General features: G+C 37.9%; 1 protein-coding gene across 4 annotated transcripts in view; it reads right to left on the bottom strand.

The window, feature by feature from the left end:
• The window catches only part of EYA3 (EYA transcriptional coactivator and phosphatase 3), a 110818-nt gene extending 83441 nt beyond the window's left edge, over positions 1-27377 (bottom strand). For 2 of the 4 annotated variants that reach the window (XM_036070672.2, XM_036070675.2), the window contains exon 1: positions 27221-27377. The gene's annotated coding sequence lies outside the window, so the exon portion shown is untranslated. Of the gene's footprint in view, positions 1-3640; positions 3741-27220 lie in introns of all 4 variants that reach the window. The other 2 variants (XM_078073580.1, XM_078073581.1) reach the window with 2 other exon arrangements.
• Between the last annotated feature and the right edge of the window lie 465 nt (positions 27378-27842).

Below are 27842 nucleotides of genomic sequence, written 5' to 3'. Positions count from 1 at the left end.
AGTGAGGGGAGGAAGCTGCAGACGAAAAATCTAAAGTAAGCTGAGGTTGGTTCATGAGATTTAAGGAAAGAAGCCATCTCCATTTCATAAAAATGCATAGTGAAGCAGCAAGTGCTGATGTAGAAGCTGTAGCAAGTTATCCAGAAGATCTAGCTGAGATAATTGATGAAGGTGGCGACCCTAAAGAACAGATTTTCAATGTAGATGAAACAGCCTTAAATTGGAAGATGCCATCCAGGACTTTCATAGCTGGAGAGAAGAAATCAACACCTGGCCTCAAAGTCAAAGGACAGGCTGACTCTCTTGTTAGGGGCTAATGTAGCTGGTGACTTTAAATTGAAGCCAATGCTCATTACCATTTCAAAAATCCTAGGGCCCTTAAGAATTATGCTAAATCTAGTCTGCCTGCGCTCTGTAAATGTAACAACAAATCCTGGATGACAGCACATCAATTTACGTTGTGGTTTTCTAATTTTTTTTTTTAAAGATTCTATTTATTTTAGAGGGAGTGTGTGAGCATGTGTGCGTGACTGGAGTGGGGGGGCAGAGGGAGAGGGAAAAGCAGACTCCATGCTAAACGTGGAGCAGAGTCCGGGCTTGATCTCATGATCCTGAGATCGACCTGAGCCGCAATCAACAGTCGGACGCTCAACCAATTGAGCCACCAAGGCGCCCCGGTTTTCTCAATATTTTAAGCCCACTCCTGAGACCTACTGCACAGAAAAAAAGATTCCTTTCAAAATATTACTGCTCATTGACAATGTACCTGGTTACCCAAGAGCTCTGATGCAGATATACAATGAGATTAATGTTGTTTTCAAGCCTAGATTATTATATTATTCCAAAATTAAAATTATACCAAAATAATTATTCCAAAATAAAAAGCTTATCTTTTAAAAAAGGGGTATCATTACACACTAGCATGGCTGAAATAAACAAGGGAAAACTAGCCATATCAAGTGCTGACAAGGATGTAAAGCAACTACAATGCTCATGCACTGCTAGTATGAATGCAAAAAGGTACAATACAGAGACTGTGGAAAAGTTTGGTAGTTTCTTATAAAGCTAAACATACACTAACCATATGACCCAGCAATCCCATTCTGAACTATCCATCTAAATGAAAACTTATGTTCATACAAAAACCTGTACATGAATGCATATAGTGGCTTTGTTCACATATACAATGAAAACTGGAAACAACTTAAATGTCTTTCAAACTGGTGAATGAATAAACTATTGTACATTTATAGGATGGAATATTATGCAGCAATTCATGGAACAACTTAGATGAATCTCCATTACACTAAGTGGAAGAAGCAAAGCTCAAGAGTCTACATATTGTATAATTCCATTCATATGACATTTTTTATATAAAGACAAAAGATCAGTGGTTGCCAGGTGCTAGGGATCGGGGAAGGGACTGGCTACACAGGGTTACCAGGGAACTTTGTTGGGATGATGGAATTGTTCTCTATCTTGATTATATTGGTTGTTACAGGATTGTATGTATTTTAAAACTCATAGAATTGTACACTTAATACGATGACTTTATTATATGTGAATTATACCTCAAACAATTATAATAGGACTTGTTTACATGTTTAGAAAAAATTATATATGAAGTTGAATAAAATTCTGTAACTGTAATATATGCAATTGAAATTATAAACATAGTTGGATCAACAGTTTATGAGTACAGAAATTGAAATGTTGGTTAATAAAATTATAAACGTAGTTGAATCAACAGCTCATGAGTACATGAAATGGCAGTATTACTTGATATCATCTTAACAGAAGAGTTTTCCATTACATAGATGACTTAAATAAGATCAAACTGTATAAATTTTTAATTTAATTTTATTTTTTAAAGATCTTACTTATTTATTTGACAGAGACAGACACAGCGAGAAAGGGAACGCAAGCAGGGGGAGTGGGAGAGGGAGAAGCAGGCTTCCTGCTGAGCACAGAGCCTGATGTGGGTGGGGCTTGGGATCATGACCTGAGCTGAAGGCAGACGCTTAACGACTGAAACACCCAGGCGCCCCTAAATTTTTAATTTTAAAGGTGACTACCTCCAAATAGACGCTCCTTCCCTAACTAAACTGGAGTGGTGGAAGAATTCTACCCCTATGCTAAACCATTAAAGGTAGATCTATAATATAATCATTCAGAAGCAATTAACACCTAAAATAGAAACTGGTATTTGGGGCATCTGAGTGGCTCAGTCGGTTAAGCATCTCCCTTCAGCTCGGGTCATGATCCCAGGGTCCTGCTTTGGGCTCCCTGCTCAGTGCAGAACCTGCTTCTCCCTCTCCGTCTACCCCTCCCCCTGCTTGTGCTCTCAAGCACTCTCTCTGTCAAATAAGTAAATAAAATCTTAAAAAAAAAAAAGAAACTGATTATTTACTCAAAGACAAAAACACAAAGTAGGGGGTACTTAAGAGGCAGGCAATGAACCAAAGATTTCTGCAAAATACATATACATTTATCAAGCCAAAAGAATTACTCCACAGCAAAATACTCTGCAAACCCAATGATACCATGAAAACATGTGTCTGACAAAAACAAAGAGAAAAAAAAAAAATCCCAAAGAGAATTCTTTAGTTGGAAGTCTTAGAAAAGTCACATAAAAGTCCACATCATTTCATCATCTCCTGGAGTGTCATTATGGATGTTAACATTGTACAGCACTGTTTTCTTTAAAAAAATATTTAAGGGGCTTATAGGTATAATACCAAAAAGGGTGCAAAAACTTAAGCAAGCTTGCTTTAAGACACATGTTTCTAAGAAGTTTGTGACCAAGTTTTTACAAAATCAATCATTCCAAATGCTTGCTTAATTTAATGAGGCAAATTAATACAAGGGAAAGAGATGGAATTCAGAGTCAAAGGGTTTAGCTCTGTTAACCTTTGACCTGGGGCAGGTCAGTCTTATTTCTCCTATAAATATAGATTCATTTTAAAATTCAATGAATACTTAGAAAAAGAGTTTAGTATAATTCATGTGCCTAACACAAATATAGGTACCCCAAAAATGTTAGTCCCCTTTGCATTCATAAGTGTCTTGCTATGTACCGAGAGTGGAAGAATAAATAAGGTAGGACCATTTCCACAGGCTATTCACAGTCCAGTGGATTTCTTAGGTATGAAACCACTACAAATCCACAAAAGAAAAAAAAAAGAAGAAGAAGAAGAAGAAATCTGACTTCATCAAAATTTAAAACTCCAATCTTTTAATTTGTATTCTGGTTTTATACCACTGTAAAATGTTTTCTATGGAAATTAGAGTTAATTTTTCACTAATGGTCTTTTCTCAGTCCACATATGTGTGTGTATGTCCTACAGAGTAAGCTGTTTATATTTTTCTTCCTTTTTTAAATTCAAGTATAATTAACATACATTGTTATATTAGTTTCAGGTATACAATACAGTGATTCAACAATTCTATACATTACTCAGTGCTTACCAGGATAAGTCTCAATCCCCTTTATTTCACCATCCCTCACCCACCTCCCCTCTGGCAATCACCAGTTTATTCTCTGTAGAGTTCTCTTTTTTTTCTTTGTTCATTTGTTTTGTTTCTTAAATTCCACATATGAGAACTTGAGCTCTTTAATACTGCATTACTGCTGAATTACCTTGAAATGTAAAGTTGATACTTTTTGTGAGCTGGCACATTGTTCTTCCTCTTGAATTTTAAAATTTGACTTTGCTGAGGGGAATTTCATTTTCTCTCATCTGAAATTACAAACAGATCTCTTCTGTGCCAGAGTTAAGCATGAAATTAAGGTAATTAAAGATGAGTAAAGCTAAAAGTTCCCTGAGCAAAATCAAAGCAAAGGAAAAAAATAAAGACTGTCGTGACTGAAGTAGCATTACTCATAAATCCTCTGGGGCTTGTGCTTTTGTTTTTGTTTTAATTTTTTCCCTGTTTTCTTTTTCAGTGTAGGATTAGATCAAAATTTGAGACCAAGAGAATGGTCAGAAAGGATTGCAAGCAGGTGGATTATTGCAGTGGTCTTTTCTTCATTTCTGTAGATGCTTGCTTTTTTGCTAGCAAATGTTTATTGTGTGCCTGTAGTGTCCCATTATACAGTACTAAAATGCCAGTGCATCACATTTAGGGAAGCAGTTGACAGTTTATGAATTCCTAACTTACCACTGTCAGTGCCTTCAGCCAAAGACCACCAGGAACCACCTTGTTCAAGTTGGGTTTATTACTCGTTGCAGTGGGAAAGAACACACAGCTTGGGGAACCATGGGGCACCTCAGTAAGAGGGATTTACAAAGAATCTGCTAAAGGATTTGGGCTTGGATTGAGTGATTTGAGAGAAGGTATAAGGAAGAATAGTTTGCCCTAGACTGGATGCTGTTAGAAAAAGAGAGCATTTCTCTGTTTGGGTGTTTTGTGGGTAACACAATAACCGTGTTTTTTGTCTGTGCTTAGACAAAATTATGAAGTGGTCTTGCTCTGTTTCATTTTATCATTGTCTCAGGGTGACCTCATCTGAGGTTAGAAATTGTTTATTTCCAGCAGGAGAATAAAATGACCTCGCTGTGAATGTGAGACCAGCTTGTAATAACATTAAGGTCTACCTGTGAAAATCAGATCAGTTTCAGATGTCAGGAGCTCTTTTTTCCCCCTCTCCTCTCCTGTCCCCATCCCTCCCCTCTCCTCTCCTTCCTTGCTCTCTCTTTCCTCCCCAACACCCCCACCCCCTCTTTCTCTTTCTTTTTGTGTTTTCTGTTTTGGCATGACCAGGAATTCTCCTTTCTGGGTACAGCCCCCCCCCCAGACTCACTCTGTTCCTTCAGGCTGCTTTGCTTACAGCGGCTCACTTACTACCCTTGCCTCTCCTGCGGCCACCTGCCCAGGGACTCCTTTCCTGCACTGTGACCAGTGCCTAAACAGGGACAGAATCAAACCCCTTTCACACTGCCTGGATCAGGTGAGGAAACAGGTATGCTGCAGGCATACCTTATTGGAACTTAGAGGGTCCTGGGCATCCCTAGCTCCTCTTTCTCCCTTACTTCCCACAGTTCATCAATCTCAAATCATCATTCATTCTACAGACTTACTATCATCGTCTTCCAGTCCATCTCCATTGCCAATTCCGTAGGCCAAGCTACTGTGCAATTTCATTGGCGGTATTAGCCACCTGTCTTCCTGCTGTCACTTTTGACCCTTACAGCCCCTCCCCTGCACTGCTTCCAGAGTATCTACAAATGCAAATCTGAGAGTATTACTGCTTACCTTTAACTCTCCATGACATTTAAGACAAAGACCAATCTCATTACAAAGCTTGCCAAGATGTAACCTTTATATATCTTTTCAACATGTAGCTTTCTTTCACTTTATCTCCAGTACTCTAGCCATATTGCAGGTTTATCTGCTACTCAAGTGGGCTCTATGTGCATATTTCCTCCCATGTCTTGACCTTTATACATGATCTTCCCACTACTTAGAACTCACCCTTCCCCTTCTTCCCTCTAAGCTCTAATTTACATCTAATTTGCCCTTAAGACCTCAGTCTAACGCTGCCTTATATAAGTCCCAGCCTCTTGTTGAGTGCTACCATAGCATGTTGCAGTTCCCTTCATAACACTGTCTCCCTTGATTATGAGCCCTGTTCAATGTTTTCTTTGCCCAGAGGACTGTGTGTTGCATGATGATAAGGAACTTATTGAATTCTTCACAGCTATATCCCACTGCCTGTCATGTGGTGAATGGTCATCAAAACAATTATTGACTATTTGAACATATTAATCAATTAATTGAATTTGACACACAAAAAAATGCTACAATAAGTGCTACTACATTATATATATCACTGTTAATACTAAGGCTTATTTTAATTTTAATAAACAGAATTATATAGGCTGTCTAGGGAAATTGATTAGTATGTTAAATACAGTTTCCTGAGAAGATGTGTCCAGAATTCTGGACAAAAACCTCATAAATAACTTTCTGTAACACACCCAATTATAATAAGTGAGCTGTCCAAGGGGTTCCTGGGTGGCACAGTTGATTAAGCATCTGATTCTTGGTTTTTGGCTCAGGTTGTGATCTCGGGGGTCCTGAGAACAAGCCCTGCGTTGGGCTCTGGGCTCAGTACAGAGTCTGCTTGAGACTGTCTCTCCTGCTCCCTCTGCCCCTCCCCTTCATGTGCTCTCTCTCTCAAAAATAAGTAAATCTTTAAATAGGTGGGCTGTCTATGATTTCTCATGTGTTTTTATATTAAATACTGTTTTATGTTGTGCCATTTAATTTCTATATTTTTTGTTTTCTATCTCTTCAAATAGGTCATGGGAGCCTTAAAGACAAAGAATGTATCTCTCATTTATTTTGTATTTTCCACAAATCCAAACAGTTTCTGACACATACCAGAACTGGAGTAAATGTTGTTCTATTAGATTTGATTTCTGCCTTTAATAAACTGGGCATGTTTAATAAGATAATCAGTTTCCATGAAAGGAATAAATGACATCTGCCTTCAAAAAAAAAAAAAAAAAATTCCACATATGAGTGAAATCATATGGTATTTGTCTTTCTCTGACTGACTTACTTCACTTAGTATTATACCCTCAAGGTCCACCCATATTGGTGCAAATGGCAAGATCTTTTTTTTTTAATGGCTGAATAGTATTCCTGTGTGTGTGTGTGTGTGTGTGTGTGTGTGTATACACATGTACCACATCTTTACTTACTCATCTATGAATGGACACTTGGGTTGCTTCCAGAGCTTGGCTATTGTAAATAGCAATAAACATAGGGGTGCATATATATCTTTCTGAATAATTAGTGTTTTCATTTTCTTTTGGTTAACTACTCAGTAGTGGAATTACTGAATCACATGGTAATTCTATTTTTATTTTTTGAGGAACCTCCATACTGTGACTGTACCAATTTGCATTCCCACCAACTGTGCACGAGGGTTTCTTTTTCTCCACATCCTCGCCAACATTTGTTATTCGGCGTGTTCTTTGGAAAAATGTCTATTCAGGCTTCTGCCCATTTTTAGATCAGATGATTGTTTATTTAGTGTTGAGTTTAAAGTTCTTTATATATTATATATTTTGGATATTAACCTCTTATCAAAAGTATCATTTGCAAATATCTGCTCCCATTCAGTAGGTTGCCTTTTTGTTTTGTTGATGGTTTCCTTCTCCGTACCAAAGCCTTTTATTTGGTATAGTCAGTCCACATCTTACTTGTATTTTCTGCATTATGATGCTGACTGCACCCTCTGTACTATATTCCTTTTAGGATACCTGAAAAATGCCTTCTTTACCCACAAGGTTAAGTACTTCTAGCCCTTACACACACATGTATATATATGTGCGTGTATATACATATTTTTTTCTCCTAAGTAGTTCTGCTTCTCTCATGAACCCTAACATCTGCCAGACTGAAAGAACCCTGACAATCTACCCAAAAGATTGCAATCATTAATACCCACTTCCCTGTGCCTTAACCAGCACCAAGTACCGTCAATCTTTTAAAATTTTTGCCTAATTCAACAGGTAAAACATGATCTCAAATTGCATGATTTATATCTCTAATTGTAAGTGAAAACAAATTTTTTCGAGATGTTTGACATTTTTTCTGGTAAATCTGCCTACTCATATCTTTTGCCCAATTTTTATGGAATTGTTGATCATTTTCTTAATATTTGTTATGAGGTCACTGTAAATTTTGGAAATTAGTTTTCTTACTTATACATTTTCTTTCACCTTGTCATTTATCTTTTAACTCTACTTATGGCATATTTTGCAAAATATAAGCCATAATTTTTTTTTTTTTAAAGATTTTATTTATTTATTTGAGAGAGAGAGAATGAGAGAGAGCACATGAGAGGGGGGAGGGTCAGAGGGAGAAGCAGACTCCCTGCCGAGCAGGGAGCCCGATGCGGGACTCGATCCAGGGACTCCAGGATCATGACCTGAGCCGAAGGCAGTCGCTTAACCAACTGAGCCACCCAGGCGCCCTATAAGCCATAATTTTTAAGAAATAAAACTTGCCAATATTTTCCCTTTGAGGTTTCTAGGTTTTAAGACCTATTTAGCCTTCCCCAAGTCCAACTTATAAATACACTTTCATGGCTTTATTATTTACATTTACATATATGCTTAGAGAGGCAATAATAGCATAGTGATTAAGAGAACAGATCATCGGGGGGCACCTGGGTGGCTCAGTCGGTTAAGCTTCTGCCTTTGGCTCAGGTCATGCATGATCCCAGGGTCCTGGGATGGAGCCCTGCACAGGGCTTGCAGGGAGCCTGCTTCTCCCTCTCCTCTACCCCTCCCCCCTGCTTGTGCACACTCTCTTTCTCTCAAATAAATAAATACAATCTTAAAAAAAAAAGAGAACAGATCACGGAATCAGACTGCCTAGATTCAAACTCTACCTTCTGCCACTTAATTGCTGTGTGATTCTATGCATCAATCTCCTAAACTGTAAAATGGGGAGGCAATAATAGTATCTGTCTCACAAGGTTGTTGGGAGGATTAAATGTGTTAATAAATGTGAAGAGCTTATGATAATAACACTGATGCATAATAATTGTTAAGCATTAGGTGTTATTATTTGTTACATCTACCAAATGCTTAGCCAGTTGCCCCAACAACACTTACTAAATCTTGCCTTTTTCTACAATTATCTGAAATGCCAATTTTATAATAAACTAAATTTCTGTATATAAACTGTTTAGTTTTGCTGATCAATTTGCTACTTCCTCAGAATTTAACTTGCATTATTATAATTTCATAACATGTTGTAGAGGCTTTCTTTTTTTTTCTTTCAGTAATCTCATGTTTTAATACTTAGAAAGGCTAATCTCTCTTCTTCATTCTCCATTCTCAGATTTTATGCTTTCCAAATGAACTCCAGAGCAGTGTTGTCATGTTTTCAAAAACCAATGATATTTTAATTTAAATTGCATTAAATATATAAATTAATTTAGGGGAAAATGTAAGTTTACAATATTAAGCTCTCCTAAATAAAAGCACAATATGTATTTCCAGTTATTCCTTTTTAAAAGTATCTCTTAGTAGACCCTCTCCATTTATTTATGTTCCTATTTTATCTTTTTGCTTGTTATATTTTTCAAAAAAGTTACTTTGTAGGGCGCCTGGGTGGCTCAGTTGGTTAAGCGACTGCCTTCGGCTCAGGTCATGATCCTGGAGTCCTGGGATCGAGTCCCGCATCGGGCTCCCTGCTCTGCAGGGAGTCTGCTCCTCCCTCTGACCCTCCCCCCTCTCATGTGCTCTCTCTCTCATTCTCTCTCTCTCAAATAAATAAATAAAATCTTTAAAAAAAAAAAAAAAAAAAAAAAAAAAAAAAAAAGTTACTTTGTATATATAGGAAAGCTATTGGTATTAGTACTTTTGTAAACTGCCACTTTACCAAAGTCTCATTCTTTCTAGCAATGAGAACAGTAAGACAGTTGATTGTTGAATGTCAGGTATATATTTTCCCCTGCTGCATAAAAGTTGTTTCCTTCCTCTTTCCCAATATTAACCTCTTTATATCATCTTCTTGCCTATTGGTTTATACCTCTACTATATATTTTTTAAAGATTTTATTTATTTGACAGAGAGAGTGAGCACAAGCAGGGGGAGCGGCAGGCAGAGGGAGAAGCAGGCTCCCCATGGAGCATGCAGCCCAATGCAGGGCTTGATCCCAGATCCCAAGACCCCAGGATCATGACCTGAGCCAAAGGCAGAAGCTTAACCGACTGAGCCACCCAGACTCCCCTATACCTCTACTATACTATAAAGTAACAGTACTAAATGTTGGGCATCCTTTTCCTGTCTTTGACATTAATGAGAATACTTCTACCATACCACTACTAAGTGTGACACTGATCTTGGTTTGAAATAAGTTTTTCCTTAATCATGTCAAATAGGAATTCATCAATTTTAATTAAATGGAGAACATTTATCAGGAACGGATATTAATTTGGTCAAATGCTTTTTTGGCATCCAAAATGATGACCATATGGTTTTTCTCTCATCTATTAAAACATGTTAATAGATGTTCTAATATTGAGCCATATACGCATTTATTTCAGAAATCAAGCCCTTGGCGGGGCACCTGGGTGGCTTAGTCAGTTAAGCGTCTGCCTTCGGCTCAGGTCATGTTCCCAGGGTCCTGGGATTAAGCCCCACATTGGGCTCCCTGCTCAGTGGGGAGCCTGCTTCTCCCTCTCCTCCCCGCTCATGCTCTCTCTTACAATCTCTGTCTCAAATAAATAAATAAAATCTTAAAAAAAAAAAAAAAAAGTCAAACCCTTGGATTATAGAGTATTATTTTAACATACTGTTGAATTCTATTTTCTAGTACTGAATTTTTTAAAGATTTTTACATTGATACTTGTAAATTCTTCCATAGTTTCCTATTTTGTGGTGTTCATGAAGTTCTAGAATCAACATTTCATTGGCTTCCTTTTTTTTCTTTTAAGATTTATTTATTTATTTGACAGAGGGCGAGTGAGACAGCTAGAGAGGGAACACAAGTGGGGGAGTGGGAGAGGGAGAAGCAGGCTCCCAGCTGAGCAGGGAGCCCGATTCGGGGCTCGATCTCAGGACCCTGGGATCATGACCTGAGCCGAAGGCAGACACTTAACGACTGAGCCACCCAGTCGCCCCTTTCATTGGCTTCCTTAAAAGAACTATAAATTTTCCTTCTTTATCCATGCTCTGGAACAGAGTTATCTATTCCTTGGCTATTTGAAACAACATACCTACGAAAACATCTAGGTCCAACAGTTTTTATGGAGCAGTCCTTTGATAACTTTGATTCCCTTTACTATTGATCTCCTGAATTTCTTTCTTCTGGGGTCAAATTTGGCAACATTTTCTAAAATATCTATTTCATGCAGATTGTCGAGGTTATTTGCATAAGGTTTTACACCATAATGCATGTGTGTAGTTCTTTCATTCCCTTCTTTAGAATGAATTCTACCATAAAACCTCCCAAACTTCAACCAAATCAGTTTACTCTCAGTGAACTTCCTATTGATCAAAATCAGTAATCAGAACATTCTGGCTCATGAGAGCTGACGAAGCATACCCATTTATATCCTCTCTCTCCAGAGATCCACCCCATAAAAATAACAGCAAAGGAATGAAACAGATAAAATACACAACAACAAAGAAAATAAAAACAGTGGGGCGCCTGACTGGTTCAGTTGGAAGAACATGTGGCTCTTAATCACAAGGTTGTGAGTTTGAGCCCCACATGGGGTCATGAGTTTGAGCCCCACTTAATCTCTCTTAAGTAGAGATTATTTCAATAAATAAAACTTCAAAATAAAATAAAGCAGAAACAGTGACTTCAAGGGGCAAAAGACTCAACAAACTTTTAGAAGACAGAAAGTACATCAAGGACTGATACCGGAGTCATCCGTTTACTCATCATTTCAAGAAATATTTAAGGGGCACCTGGCTGGCTCAGTTAGTGGAGCATGCAACTCTTGATCTTGGGATCATGCCCCATGATGGGCACAGAGCTTACTTAAAAAAAGAAAAAAAGAAATATTTTATGTACTAGGCATTGTTCTAGGCACTGGAAATAAAGCACTGTGCACAGAGTCCCTGCTCTTAGTACATTTATATTCTAATTGCAAGGAAGAGACAGATAAAAAGTAAATTATTATTCAAGCAGCAGTAAGAAATATAAAATAGGACAAGGAAATACAGAAACTAACTCTACAGAAACTGGACTTTTTGTTATATGTGGCCACTGAGTCTCTGCTGTTAGTTTAATGGTCAGCTAATGATTAGACAGAGATTTCTCTAGTCCCCTGGAACCAATAAATCTCCCAGTCCTTACTGATGGGCTTTCTATATATATTATGGCACACCTTTAGCACTCAGCCAGTCAGTTTTCAATTTTGCCTTAGCCTTACTATCTGTAGGCACAGAGCCTCAAGATGAACCAGAACTGAGAGCTTAGGGCTTTCTCAGGTCCTTCCTAAACATGCTGACTGCTCAACATATGTGCAACAGCCTTCTAGAGTCCCAGGAATATATCAAAGCTTTACAAATCCCCTATGGACATCTATTCCCCAGCTTTTCCTTTTAAACTTTTTTGGTTAGCCTGTTTGCCCCAACTGCTATTCACTACCACAGGCAGCTGAGATGTTCAATAATTGCCTCTAATTGTTTTCAATGAACACCCTGGGTGGAAAAGGCTCCAAGTCAGGTCAAATACATACAAGTTTGCAAATGAAGTCTTTTAAGGAACTACCAGACGTCAGTAACAACAAATAATGACAGGTCAAATTCAATTGACAATTCTCTGGGAATGGGGCTTCGAAGAAGCTCCAATCTTGTTCTGTCACTTCCAGTTGGCTTCTAGGCTGCTAGTTTTCACCATGATTGGGGGCTGTTGGTTTTCAAAGTTACTGTGGAACTGGAGAGAGGAGGATGGCACTTGGGCAAGTTAAACCGCTACAAAGTTCACTGTTTTTCCTGAAATGTGGCCATTTTTCTTGAATAAATGCTCCCAGTTTGCTGCAAGCCTATGGTTAATTTTCAGAGTTCCGAAACCGTTGATTCTATGTCTGTCGGTGTTCTCATTGCTTTTATGAAGGCGAGAATTTCAGAGGTTCTTATTCTGTCATTATTGCTGACATCTTGCATTTTAATTGAGAAACTCCTTTAACTCAGTTTTTTGGGGTTTTTTTTTTTTTTTTTTTTTTTTTTAAAGATTTTATTTATTTATTTGAGAGAGAGAGAATGAGAGAGAGAGCACATGAGAGGGGGGAGGGTCAGAGGGAGAAGCAGACTCCCTGCCGAGCAGGGAGCCCGATGTGGGACTCGATCCAGGGACTCCAGGATCATGACCTGAGCCAAAGGCAGTCGCTTAACCAACTGAGCCACCCAGGTGCCCCTTGGGGGTTTTTTTGAGAGAGAGAGAGTGCCTGAGTGGGGAGGGGGTGGGGGCTGAGGAGAGAGAGAATCTTAAACAGGCTCCACGCCCAGCATGGAGCCCCACATTGAGCTTATCTCATGACCCTGAGACCATGACCTGAGCCGAAATCAAGAGTCGGACGCTTAACTGATTGAGCCCCCCGGGCACCCCCTACCTCAATTTTTATACTTATTATTTTGTTATATCTGCTATTTGATTTTTCTCTTTTTATTTATTTTTATTTATTTATTTATTTATTTATTTATTTATTTATTTATTTTAATTTGACAGAGACACAGCGAGAGAGGGAACACAAGCAGGGGGAGTGGGAGAGGGAGAAGCAGGCCTTCCACGGAGCAGGGAGCCCGATGCAGGGCTTGATCCCAGGACTCTGGGATCACGACCCGAGCTGAAGGCAGACACTTAAAGACTGAGCTACCCAGGCACCCCTGATTTTTCTCTTTTTAAAACTTCAACATTTACATTTATTTCATTATTTATTTCCTCTGAAATCACAGAAAATGCTTATCTTTTAAATCTCCTTCAGTTTATACTATTCACTATTTCCTTTAGTGCCAGTTACATTTGACTCCTCTCTTTCATAGCATTAATTTTCCTCAAATGATTAAATCTAGATTATTAGAGTTCATTTTTTTAAAAAATTTTATTTATTCATTTGAGAGAGAGAGCACAGAGGGAGAGTGAGAGGGGGAAGCAGACTCCCCACTGAGCAGGGAGCCCAACGCGGGGCTCGATCCCGGGACCCTGGGATCATGACCTGAGCCGAAGGCAGATGCCTCACTGACAGCCACCCAGGTGCCCCTAGAGTTCATTTTTGTATGGGAGTTTTAACTAAACTTTTTTTCCTCAGAGTGGATGGGAATCTTTGTGTATCTGTTGTTATAGGTAGGTTCTAGTTACATATGTTCACTTTCAGTGATTATGCAGAGGGGTGAAATATACAGTTAGGCCGTGTCTGCAGGTAACCTGCTTTCTGGATATGAACCCCTGTCTCTTCTGAACATCACAAATTATTAGGGATATATCTGGCCTCTTATGCTAAGACTCTCACTTTGGAGTAGCTATCAAAGCTTTATCCTGGGGAGAAACACTGGAGTTACCTACTCACTTTGCTTTTTGCTTCCTCTGCTTTTGTTATAGCAGTTGATAGTTACTTCAGGCTCCTCATGCTTCTTTCTCTAATCTCAACATTCACTCATTCATTTATAAAATACTTATTGAATGTCTACTATGTGCCTGGCTTTAGTTTAGATATTGGAAATTCAGTGATAAACACAAAGTTCCCAGACTCAAGGAACTTATATTCTAATAGGAAGATGAACAAATATATAAGGTAATATAATTTCACAAAGTAATAAGAAATAATGGAAAAGAACACAAAGTAGTAAGAAATAATGGAAAAGAACATAAAAAATAGAGACTGACTACAAGGGAGCTATTTCAGATAGGGTGATCATTTCTCTGAGGTAGTAACATTTCAGCAGAGATCTGAATAATGAAAAGGAGAGAGTTAGAAGAAGATGCAAAAGAAAAGGTTTCAGAAGGAAACAAGTATAAAGAAACTGAAAGGAGGGACGCCTGAGTGGCTCAGTTGGTCATGTTCCCAGGTCATGTTCCCAGAGTCCTGGGATTGGTCCCACATCCGGCTCCTAGCTCCTAGCTCAGCAGGGAGCCTGCCTGCCTCTGCCCAACAGGTCCTCCTGCTTGTGCTCTCTCTCTCACTGTCTCTGACAAATAAATAAAATTAAGAAAAAAAAAAAAGAAACTGAAAGGATAACATCTTGTCATGTTTGAGAAATAGCAAAAAGGCCATTGTTAGGAAGTGAATGAGTGGTTGGAAATGAAGACTGAGAAGCAGGCAAGGGCCAGATGACACACAGCCTTGTAACACATGATACGGAGTTTGGGAAGGCAACGGGTACTTCAAGCAAAGGAATGACATAATCTGATTAATATACACTAAACACCATGGGGAGAATAGACCATAGGGAAATACATGCCTTCCCCAAACAGACTGTTCAATGTGTCTGGAAAGCATTTCTCCAGGCTTTATTTTTTTTTTTAAGATTTATTTATTTACACAGACAGAGATCACAAGGGGCGGGGGGGGTGATGACAGAGGGAGAGGGAGAAGCAGGCTCCCAGCCGAGCAGGGAGCCCAACGCGGGGCTCGATCCCAGGACCCTGGGATCATGACCCAAGCCGAAGGCCGACTGAGCCACCCAGCCGCCCCTCTCCAGGCTTTATCCAAGGGACAAACACCAGATGCTCAAAATCAAGAGCAAGGGCCAGGAAACTGATTTATGCTCCAAGCACCCTTCATTTCTTCGTAATTGTCTACTTGGAATCTGATAACATTTCTGAAACTTCTACATATACTTTTAGCTGTGATTTCTTCTCCTAGTCTCTACTGATCCAATCTTACTGTTTCTTATCTTTTAGAAATTCACCAGTCTCATCAACTGATGATAACTTTTCTCAGTATATTACCTTTCAAAAAACATCTAACATATCTAACATGTTACTCAGAGTCCTTTGTATTCAATGTCCTGCTGAAGTAGACACAAATATCCAGCAGACCTATACTCACCTGACCTACCTTAAGACTGTCTTTCAAGGGACCCTAAGAAAGCCTTTTAGCTCTCACAATTCAGGCATCAGCACAAATCACATTTCCGTGGCAAAAAAAAAAAAAAAATTTGTAACCAATTACACCTTCCCTGCAGAACTGTCTGTGGATAGACAAAAGCCATCACCATGCTGATGAACTCCTTCCATAAATAAACAGCCTAGCCAACTGACTGTGGTAAAGTTGGTGAATTCTTCTGGTTACTTTATTTGGGAGGTATGACTGACCAACATATCATGGTATCGTCAGTGGCAGGAATATTTTAGTGACTTTATACTTAACAGAATACTATCAGAACTTACTGAGAAAGAATTTTTTAAAAATACATTTAGGCTGTACCAAATTCTTAATAGGAAAAATACTTTATCAGGAATAGATTCGCTAAGAATTGTTCTTAAAATTTCTAATATTATTTCTTGGAAAATCATCCTTTGAAGTAGTCTATAAAACAATCTTTAATAAAAATTACAAAAACTTTTCCCCACAAGCTTCCAATAAAATAAGGAGATCTGTTCTACAAGAAAAATTCCAAAACCACAGTAAAAAGTATTGAGAAGGAATGAGTTAATCTGAATTATATTTGTCAAAGTGAGCTTAATAATAATCCTACAGTTCTACTACATTCTTTCCAACTCTCCTTGTTTTTAGTAACTTGTCAGTCACAAGCTCAAGAATTTAACGTGTAAAGATCCAGACTCCATGGAACTCAAAGCCTCCAAAATTTTATCTTTATCTTCCTTTAATCTGTGACGTTAACATTTCTAAGAGAATCACAATTTTTTCTATAAGTGCTATAGCCTGATTCATGGTTTATTCCAACATGAATATCCTATAAATGTGCTGTTTCCAGTTATATAGAAAAACTTCCTCCGCCTTCAAAAGTCAAAACTCTTTATCACATTCTATAAATCTATCTATCTATATATATATCACATTTATACATCAGTTAGCTCTCCATTATTCAGATAAAATTTATCTTACACTATACTAACAGAACTAAGTCTTCTGAAATGTATGTCTTTAGCTGTCAGAACTATAAAATCTACGTTCAGTTCTTTTATTAATATTTTATTTCTCCAAACTTATTTACTCCTTTGAGAATCCACCAGCCAAAAAATTCAGTGCTGTCATTTCAGCACAGATTGAGGAACAGTGAATTTTTCCCCATATTTTAAAAATTTTAATTCCAATGTAGTTAACGTACAGTGTTGTATTAGTTTCATAATAATAGTGAAGTTTAAACACTTGTTATTTTATTTTACTCTTTTCAACATAATTCACCTCTGTAAGAGGCAGGTTTGGCAAGCTTGAAGCATTAACTCTGGAGCCAGACTACTTAGGTTCAAATCCCTACTCTACACTGATGAATGGTGTGGGAGTTTAGTTATTTAACGTTCCTGTGCCTCAGCTACTTCACCTGTAAAATGGGAATAATAATAAGTGTCTTTGTCATAAGATTTAAATGAGTTAATATTTGTGAAGCTCTCAGGATAGTGCCTGGCACCATAGTAAACATGATATAGCTATTTGTTACAGAAAAATAAAATAAATAAATATCTTACACATAAGATAAATTCAGGAAAAAAATCTGGTCTTGAGTGAAAGTCAATTCAGCAACTAGTTGTCCTTAGTTTTTCAAAGGGAAAATATTAAAATTATTAAGGATAAGGTCCAAATAACAAGAGATTCCTATGAGAGATTAAATAAGTTGGACTGGTAGCTTTGCCTTTCTCATTTGGCTTTGATTCCAAATACCCCACACGAAAACTTTCCCTGTAAGTCCTTTGCAAGGAAAGGTGTTTTCAAGTTCCTGGACAAGAAAACATTGAATGTCAATCACATCCTGTTACTTAGCAGATATGCAGAACTCATCATGGTCACAAACACTTTCAAGAAATCCAACTGTGAGTTGTGAGTTAATAATGGCTAACATTTATGGAATGTTTTTTATGGGTCAGACACTATTCTAAGTACTTTACATGTATAACTCATTTAATCCTCTCAAGTCTATGATAGGTACTATTTATTATTTTACCATTATATTACCATTTTACAGACGAGAAAACTAAAGTACAAGAGAGTGACTTGCCCAGGGTTATTTACCTAGTAAGTCACCAACCTGGAATTCAAACCCAGGCAGCCTAGCTTCAAAGCCTGAGGTCTCAAACCACAGCTATGTGCCATTCAATATGGAACATCACAGGCAGTACTGATGACTTTAGAAAGCTCACTGAGCTAAAAATGCATGCTATGCCATGCTATACTCACAAATAGCCAGAATTCACAAGCCAGATAATAATACTGAGGCAAATTTTCTTCTTTATCCTCTCATTCTCATTCTCCCAGGCCTCCCAAATGAATGAGTGAATAAAGTGAAGTGCTTTATTATTTTTTTAAGACTTATTTATTTTGAGAGAGAGAGAGAAAAACTGCATGAGCACAAGGGGAAGGGGCAGAGGGAGAGGGAGAGAGAATCTCTAGCAGACTCCTCGCTGAGCGTGGAGTCCCACGCAGGGCTCCATCTCATGACCCTGAGATCATAACCTGAGCTGAAACCAAGAGTTGGATGCTTAACCGGCTGCACCACCCAGGCGCCCCAAGTGAAGTGCTTTAAATAGTGCCTTTAACATAGTAAGTGCTCATTAAGTGTTAGGAGGTGATGGTGATAAAAAGTAGAGTATGCTGCTGACCCTGCCTCACTTTAATGGCTACAATATGCTAGGAACTGTTGATATCTCTACTATCTTTTCCCCTTTGTGATTACAGGAAAGGAGTTGGGACAAATACATACATTACATAACATGCGGTCCACTCTTCAGCCATGTTACTTTCACCTGATCATCTACACAGAAGCAAACTGCTTCACTCCTCAGTTCTCTTTTTTGGTTTACAAAGACTGGATTGGGGCCAGAAGAAAGCAGAATAAAGCAGTTTTGTAAACTTTTGACTAGTTGCCAAGAACAGAAGCAAAGTTTGTGAAAAGCAACTTCATCGACTTAAACTTTGACTATTATTTGGAACCTAGCAAAGGATTCTAATGACAGAAGCTCAGCATGTGACTGGGCATTCTCAACCTCCTGATACTGTATTACTTAAAAATAATGTGCCTAGATGCAGTAAAGAACAAAGATGACAGCCATGACAACCAGGGTAATAGGGTCTCCCTCTCTCAATTGTTCTGCATAGTTATTTAGATTAAAAGCTTAACAGAATCAAGATACATTTCAGAGAAAAAAAAAAAAACTAACAAACCCAAACATTTTCAATTCCAAAAAGACAATATTGGAAAAAAACTAGCAGTCATTAGAATTTTCCAAATTGCAGGTAAAACTCATTAATATCTTATTAAACTTAGTGGAGACCAACAGTTTTGAATGAAATACAATAAAACAAAATAGAATAAAAAATATTACAATTCATCACCAGTAGTAAAGATAATACTGTTTCACAAAACTCCTGTTTCAATTTTAAACATTAATATGTAAAAGTACTGGATAATGTACATATGTGTGTAAGTACTGGGTAACAATGAAAAACTGCATCTTATAGTGGGTCATGATCAAAAAAATTTGAAAGCCACTTTATCAGAATATAAAAAACTGGCCAGAGAAAAGGAGGAAAATAAACCACTTCAAACTACACAGGAAATAACATTCAGAGTTTTGGTGGTTCTCTAAGTTACAGTTTTTTAAAGGCAATCTTCTGAAAAAGAACAAAAAAGGAAAAGGAAACTATCTGCATAAGAATGAACAGTTTAACAGAGTTATTCCAAATAAACAACAATTTCACAGAATGTGAGGTACAGACACTAAATAAATATATACTAACAGGAGATACACAGAAATAAGATAAAGCAAAGATTTTCAGTTCATCTAGCTATTAAATGCCACGCCAACATTAGAGATGGCTTCTCTTTGCAAAATCTCTCATTCTCCCTCTCAAGAACTCTTATTCATCAGTGTTATCTAATCACTGATTCGGAACCTACAGCAAAGATTTGGTAAAAAGGAAATGAGGATTTGAAAAATTCAGTGGATTAATAACACACTGATTTCTAGAGCATGTTTTTTTTAAATAAAACATGTATATACTATTTTTTTATCCTAAAATGTTCTCTAAATTCCTAAATTTTCTAAAAACCAAATCATATAGACATTATTTTGGATTATGCTGTCAATAAAAAGAGAGTGAACCTAGTGGGGAAAAAATTAACATCATTGTGCTAAATTAAAATTCCCTCTTATTTTGAAAAAAGGAGGAACAACAGGTGTATCTGACCTAAATCTTTTTCAACTACTATGGAAACTAAAGAATAAAGTTCAATTCCACCTAAGAGCTAATCATTCTAATTTATTCCCATAGTAACAGTGCTGATAGCAATAAACAATTTTCCTAAATTCAGTAATTGCTACATTATTAAATTTCAGGTGAAAAAAAAACTATTGAATTTTAGAAGATAAACTGATTATCAAACCCACATATAAAAAAGAGTTGCTTTTCAAACAAAAATTAAACATTTAAACGAAAGTAAAAAACATTCTAAATACCAATAAGTAAATCATCATAGCAAAGCTTAGACTTTTCAGCTCCATAACAATATTTTTCCCACCAAAAAGAAAAAAAAATCAAGACAAAAGCTACTATGAAAAATGGTGTACTTAATTAATGTCTGAATTAATAAACGGAGTTAATATATAAGAAATAAGCTAAGTAGTATCCCTAAACAAGTGTCACTTCTTACTAGAAATAACTGTAGTGTTTTTTGTTAACCAGATCCCATGATTTTCAATTGTTTTTATTTATTTTTATTTCTTTAAAGATTTTATTTATTTGACAGGGAGAGAGACAGCACAAGTAGGCAGAACGGCAGGCAGAGGGAGAGGGAGAAGCAGGCTCCCGCTGAGCAGGGAGCCCGATGACCCCAAGATCATGACCTGAGCCAAAGGCAGACGCTTAACGACTGAGCCACCCAGGACCCTTCTCAACTGTTTTTAAAATATACAGAAAAACCTCTTCTCATATCTCAGTCCCAGACCCTTACATTAAACTACCACCTCAACTGATATAAAATCATCTCCTTCCCTTAGAGATGCAACAAGAATTTTTATATTTGGGAATAATAAAAGAACAAAAGAATAATATTAATATGATTAATAATATTCTAAATTATTATTTGCAAAGGAATTGATTTGTGAAAGTTCTCTTCTTTTCTAAGTAAAACTAAAAACACTTAATTTTGCACAAATTTCCAAATTTGAAAATGAGATACAGGTAAGTCACAAATTTCAGTTTTAACTTTGTTTCATATTTCAAAGTTGTTAAATTAATATTGAGGACATTAAGATTTCAGAGTTTGAGACTATTACATAAATTTGCTTAATACTTTGCAGATCAAAGAAAGGAAAAATATTAAGATCTAGAGGTAAAACATGTTAGTAATATAAAATGCATTTTATTAAATAATACTGCCTTTTCTCCAAAAACTCAAAAGTAACCAACTTCCACAAGATAATTTTTTTAAGAGGGAAAGATCCGGTCCTGTTTTCCTTTATTAATACATAATTTTTGCCATCTAAGAAACATAGGTAGTATAGGGTTTGCAATTCGCCTTAAGCCAGCATTGGTAAAAAGACCATGTAAAACCCCTCTCTAAGGTTCCCAGCCAAAAGTAGTATTCTTTTGTTTCAGACAAATTGGATTTTTTAACCTTAACCTATAAAGGAAGAAATCACTAAACTAGTAGAACTCTGTACAAAAAGGTCATGAACTCTGAAGCAAGAAAGACTAAATTCAAATCCAGCTCTCTGGCTAACTAGCTTTGTTACTTTGGGCAAGTTATGTAACTTCTCTGCCTTGGCTTCCTCCTTTGTAAAATGCAGATAAGAACAGTGCTTACTTCACAGGGTTGTAAAGATTAAAGAGTTAATATATGTAAACCACTTGGAACAGTTCCTGGCACATACTAAGAGCTATGCTGCTTTTATGTTTACTGCTTACCATTACCTTTTTACAGTTCAGTTGTGAAGTTTCCCAAATGAAATTTATTTAATTGTACCTATAAAGAACATGATTTTATATTAAACTGTGATGGAAATTAACACAAGAACCTTAAACTCATTTAATGATGAAGAATCAAGGTGTTTTGAAAACAGAAAATCATAAAATCTAGCTTAAAAAAATCATATACCATTGTCACTTTCTTAGGATTAGGCTTATTTTAATTCTAATTATGTTGTCTGCTGCTGCTGCTTTTTTTTTTTTTTTTTTTGCTAGCCCCTGGTGATGTAGGTTATATTAAATTTTATAGTTTAATTCAAGTATGTACAAAGAAAGCCAAATTCAGAATTTAAATGTAAATGTCAGCCTTATATAATGTTACCTGGTTTACATGAACAACCTATATATGTATTATTAAAACTGAACATAGTAGGCACCTAAAATAAATTTGCTAAAAGAAATGTATTACAAAGATTATAGCTTATTATTTTCTAAGGCAAATAAAAGCAAATCTACCTAGTACAAATATTAACCAAGCTAATAAGTTAAAGTGCATCCAACACAATCTGTAGTAAGATCTTTAAGACATTAAGCACTGACTGCCTTGGGGGAGGATCTGTTAACTTACAGTAAGTCAGCACTATTTTTTAAATTTTTCTTTCTTTTTAAATTTTTCTACACAAGTGTTAGAGTTATTTGTTTCAGTTCTGTGAAAAATGCCATTGGAATTTTGAAAGGAATTGCACTGATCTGTAGACTGCTTTGGGTAGTAGGGACATTGTAATAATATTAGTTCTTCCAATATATGAGCATGGACTATCTTTCTGTTCATTTGTGTCATCTTCAATTTTTAAATCAATGTCTTATAGTTTTCTGTGTACAGGTCTTTCACCTCTTGATTAGATTTATTCCTAGACATTTTATTCTTTTTGATGCCATTGTACATGGGATTGTTTTCTTAATTTCTCTTTCTAATAGTTCATTATTGTGTAGAAATGCAACAGATTTTTGTATATTGGTATTTTGTCTTGCAAATTTACTGAATTCATTAATTCTAACAGTTTTTTGTGGAGACTTTAGGTTTTCTACATGTAGAATCAGGTCACCTGCAAATAGTAACAGTTTAACTTTCCTTACCAATTTGGATACTTTTTCTTTTTCTGCCTAATTGCTACAGCCAGGACTTCCAATACTATGATGAATAAGTATGGTGAGAGTGGGCATCCTTGTCTTGTTCCTGATTTCAAAAAAAAAGCTTTCAGTATTTCACTACTGACTACGTTTGTGATGGGTCTGTCATATATGGCCTCTATTATGTTAAGATATGTTCCTTCTATTCCTACTCTGTTAAGAGTTTTTAATCATGAGTTTTATGATTTCAATGGATGTGGAAAGGTCAGCACTATTTATACATTTTCTTTTTTGATTTAAAATACTAATACAGTGGCGCCTGGGTGGCTCAGTCGTTAAGTGGCTGCCTTCGGCTCAGGTCATGATCCCAGGGTCCTGGGATGGAGCCCCGCATCGGGCTCCCTGCTCCGCGGGAAGCCTGCTTCTCCCTCTCCCACTCCCCCTGCTTATGTTCTCTCGCTCGCTGTGTCTCTCCCTGTCAAATAAACAAAATCTTTAAAATAAATAAATTAATTAATAATAAATAAAATACTAATACAGGGGTTCCTGGCTGGCTCAGTCGGTAGAGTATGCGACTCTTGATCTCAGGGTCGTGAGTTCCAACCCCATGTTGGGTGGAGAGATTACTTTAAAAAAAAAAAAAAGGTAAAGTACTACTACATATTTAAAAGGAGAAAACAGTAAAGATAAATTTTATGAAGCCCATATTTCTAATAACTTTTTAAAATATACTATAAATAACAAAGAAAATACTCTCATTATTTTTACATTTAGTAATTAGATACCCTAAGACTTAGGTTGATGGGACCAAATAAAAATATTGAGATGATGATGTAGTTGCTGCTCCATTATATGTTCTCTGTCAATAAAACATATTCACAGCTTAAGCCATATATTCTGTATAAGAACATGCACCTGCATTTTTAAGTTAATGAGCAGATAGAAAGTCCACCTATTTTCAACTTTATTCCAAATAATTAACCCCTTGATATAAATGAATGTATGAGAGAATAAACTGATCCTAATATTCTTAAATACATTTTGAACTATTTCTATGTTAAACTAGTCTACGTTAACTATTTTGAACTATTCTTCCTCCATTTAAAACACACATAAGTTAAAATATCCTGCTGTTATATGCAGAACACAAAAGTCTTTTATTTTTTTATTTTATTTTTTTTTAAAGATTGTATTTATTTATTTGAGAGAGAGAATGAAATAGAGAGAGAGCACATGAGAGCGGGGAGGGTCAGAGGGAGAAGCAGGCTCCCTGATGCGGGACTCAATCCTGGGACTCCAGGATCATGACTTGAGCCGAAGGCAGTCGCTTAACCAACTGAGCCACCCAGGCGCCCCACAAAAGTCTTTTAGACAACTACAAAGAAGTTCTATCAGCCTTTTATCTGAAAGCAAAACAAAAAGAATGAAGTTATGAAGTGGCTTAGGCAGATCACAGAAACCATCACACCGCAAGGTACAAATGGTAAGGACATTGGTGTACTTTGTTTCTTGAATTTTTAAAGCTGCATTTTCCTTAAAATATATTCCAGGGTTCAAGAATAAAAATTAAACCATGTAAAACAAAGCACAGTAGCAAGTAAAATGACAAGAAAATAACATTCAAAAATAATTAAGCCAAATAAAAACAGAAAACTGGCAGGCATAAACTAATATGCAGAAATTTATTTTAAATTGAGCCCTCAGGGTTACAAGCTAAGACTGCCAAACTAAAGGAGAAATTTCTATAGAAAACCTACAGCGATTCCTCTCCCGAGCATTACAAATATCCACTAAGCTGTCTCTAGTGATATTTTTGTTTGTTTGGAAGCTAGGTAAGACATGCAGGCTTTTCAGTAATTAGCAAATCTATCAGGTTGGGTAGGAAGACCAGGAGCATGAACACAATTGCTCCCAGACCATAGGACGTTCATTTCATGTAAGGGCTTTTACGTAGCATTTATATCATAATAAGCTAAAGTGATTTTAGAAGAAAAGACAGAGAGAGAGACTCCCTAAGACTTTTCAACTTCTACTTCTGCACAACACAATTTCTTTCTAGAGTCCATTTTGAAGGCAAAATGACTTTAGCCTTGAATTTAAAAATCTGTCATAAATATCTTACCCTAAAACTCATTCCTGTGACACAAATGTATTAAAATGAACCATTAAATGCTATATTGTGCCCTCTGACCTACAACTTTGAGGGAACTAAAACCCACTTCTGAGTGCATGCACAAAACTTCTTTATTTGTAAAAACTGACCTTGGAAAAATCACCAATTCTTTAAGTCTTGATTTCCTTATTTGTAAAATGAAGGGGTAAGTTTGAGCTCAATGGTTCCCTCCAGCTGTAAACTGTAGAAATCCATCTCGGTTTAGACTTAGACATGCTCAAGAAATAAAAAGTTCAGAAATGAAAAAGGTTGAAAGGGGGCCTTGAATCAATCCAAATATAAGTCTATCTATGGAGTTAGTTTTCAAGGATGCAGAAATGATGAGGCCAGGTTGAACAGAAGCTAGAGTTTCCAGTATAGGTGCTGGGGAAGAGGTATGGGTAAGGAGCTTTCAAAGGGTCTTCCCTCAGCAGTTAGATACGGCCTGAACACCAACCAGAAGGGTCCTTCTCTGTGGCATCTAGGACTAATATGGCCAAGCTCCAAAGTCCTTTGCTAAAAATAGCTGAAGGGAGCAGCCCAGTTCTGGAATGAGCCAAGGTCTATGCTATGCTTGTGTATGTATCTGTATCATATGAAGAGAAACTTTTCTGTAACTCACCAGTCAAAAGTGAAGCAGACACAAAGCTGTATTTAGTCTGTTCACTTAAGCACTAAATTTCAGAGCACAATTTGTATCTCAGAAGCTGCTCACACAAAAACATTTGCAATCAAATGCTAGACACCACCATAAACATCACAAAAATAAAAATAAAAATTATCCAACCCTGTGTCTCAAAATATACCTCAGATCACAAAATTTGAGAAACGGGACACTAACCACTATTAAATCCAATCTCTTCATCTTAGAGGTGACTAAAAGCCATTAGAGAAATTTAAGAAATTTAAGAGAAACCCAAGTCTCAAGTGAGAAAAAGGTGATGTTAAGACTAAGGTGGAGGGGCACCTGGGTGGCACAGTCAGCTAAGTGTTGGGACTCTTGGTTTAGGCTCAGGTGGTAATCTCAGGGTCGTGAGATCCAGTGGCATCAGGCTCCAATCTCAGCAGGGAGTCTGCTTGAGATTCTCTCTCCCCCTCTCCCTCTGCCCCTCCTGCTCCTGTTCCCTCTCTCTCTCAAATAAATAAATAAATAAATCTTTAAAAAAAAAAAAAGACTAAGGTGAAAATAGTAAAGAAAAAATAAAAGAATAATAGTTGAAGTAATAATGTAGTGTAATGGCTGGCTTATGAAGAAACGGGAAGAAAAATAGAAAACTTGTCAATACCGTAAAAATGAAGAAACAATTTGTAAGAGGTAAGGATAAAGATACATATGCACACTGAGTTCAAGTAAAGAAATTGTACTTTGAAATTCCTATAGTGCACTCCTTAGCAGAAAACATTTCAGTAACACTAAAATTTTTGGCAATAAGCTTATAAATCTGGGGCTAAAAATCTCCCAAGAAACTGTCCTCTGTCATAGCAACTGTCCTGGAAGTAAAGCCTATGCAGAAAACAAAGGTGATCGTCCCAAGAATATCTGCATTTTTGCTCTCATCCATTCTCATGGGACAGAGAACACAAAAATGACAGGACGTTCTCAGGGCCTGTCAGTTAACAAGACCACACAAGCCCAATCTCCAGCAGTTCCGTGTGCCTGCCACCTGTTAGCCCTCTCCAGAGAGAGCCCCCCACACTGTGTTCCAGCAAAGAACTGGGAACGCCTTTGTTGTTCCCTAACTACAGAAGCTACCAAAGTTGAGTCTAACACAACGCCTCAAGGCAAAACTTCCCCCAAGACGGATAAATCGGCCCAGATTGGGGCTTTGGCTAAGCCCTCCTCTAGCTAAGAAAAGGCGGGAGAACCCCAGGCGAAGCACAAATGCCACCTATTAGTCCCAGGAAGGGACAGGGGTCGAAGGTGATGGAAGTTGGGGGACGGGACCTAGGACCCCAGAAAGGCTCAGTTTCGCAGTGGAGGAGGGGAAGCACAATGAGGAGGTGGGCAGTCCTGTGAGGGAAAGAACGGCGAGATACCAGGGAGGTGCTAACGTGAGAGGAGGGGAAAAGCGAGAGGCAGGGGTGAGGGAAGCGCTGAGGCAAAAGGCAAGAAAACGGGGCTTGTAACCGGCGGACGAAGACGAGGAAAACAGCCAGGCGAGAAGTGCGCGGCGACAGGCAAGGCTAAGGGGAGGTGAAAAGAGGCGAGGCCGGGGAGGGAAAGGGCTAAAGTGAGGGAAGCATTACAGGGACAAGGGACAGGCAAATAGAACCCCCACCCACAGGGACCGGGACAGAACTTTTGACTCGTCCCCTTACAGGCTGCAATCAACCTGCCGCATTCAGACCCTGTCGCGGCGGGTACTCACCCTAAGGCTGCAGAGGCCCCAAAGCAGGACATGGGTACTGGTCCAGACTCACAGCAGAACCAAGCGGATGGAGGAAACCGCGGCGTTAGCGTGACCCGGATGAGCATCCCTAGGAACCGGAAGTCAGCAGCTAGGGTCACCTCACAATCCACACCTCGTTCCACCAGAAGCCTCTGGGCGCATGTCAGGCCTCACGGGGCGGGGCGAGGAAGGGCCTAGACCCCGCCCACTCCGCTCTACCGGGAGCCCCGCCCCTAGTTACGCCCCGCCCCTGGTTACGCCCGGCTGGGAACCTGGACTAAGCGTGCGGAGAGGCTGGTTCTTGCTGTGAGCGGGCGGTGGTGCGGCTGAGGCACAAGCAACCGGATAAAGAATATTTCAGCATTCATATTTTTAGAAGGTCTTTTAAAATTCGTGTAATGCCTGCCTCCTCAAAGCGATCGTGAGAAGAAATGCCGGATGTATGTGATAGATTTAGAAAAACCGTGGGAGAGGGACGCCTGGGTGGCTCGGTCAGTTAAGCGGCTGCCTTTGGCCTGGATCATGATCCCGGAGTCCTAGAATCGAGTCCCACATCGGGCTGCTTGCTTAGCAGGGAGCCTGTTTCTCCCTCTCCCTCTGC

Source organism: Halichoerus grypus, chromosome 5, assembly GCF_964656455.1.
Source record: "Halichoerus grypus chromosome 5, mHalGry1.hap1.1, whole genome shotgun sequence".
NCBI lineage: Eukaryota > Metazoa > Chordata > Mammalia > Carnivora > Phocidae > Halichoerus > Halichoerus grypus.
Note: the sequence above shows the minus strand (reverse complement) of the source record. Positions and strands in the feature narration are given on the sequence as shown.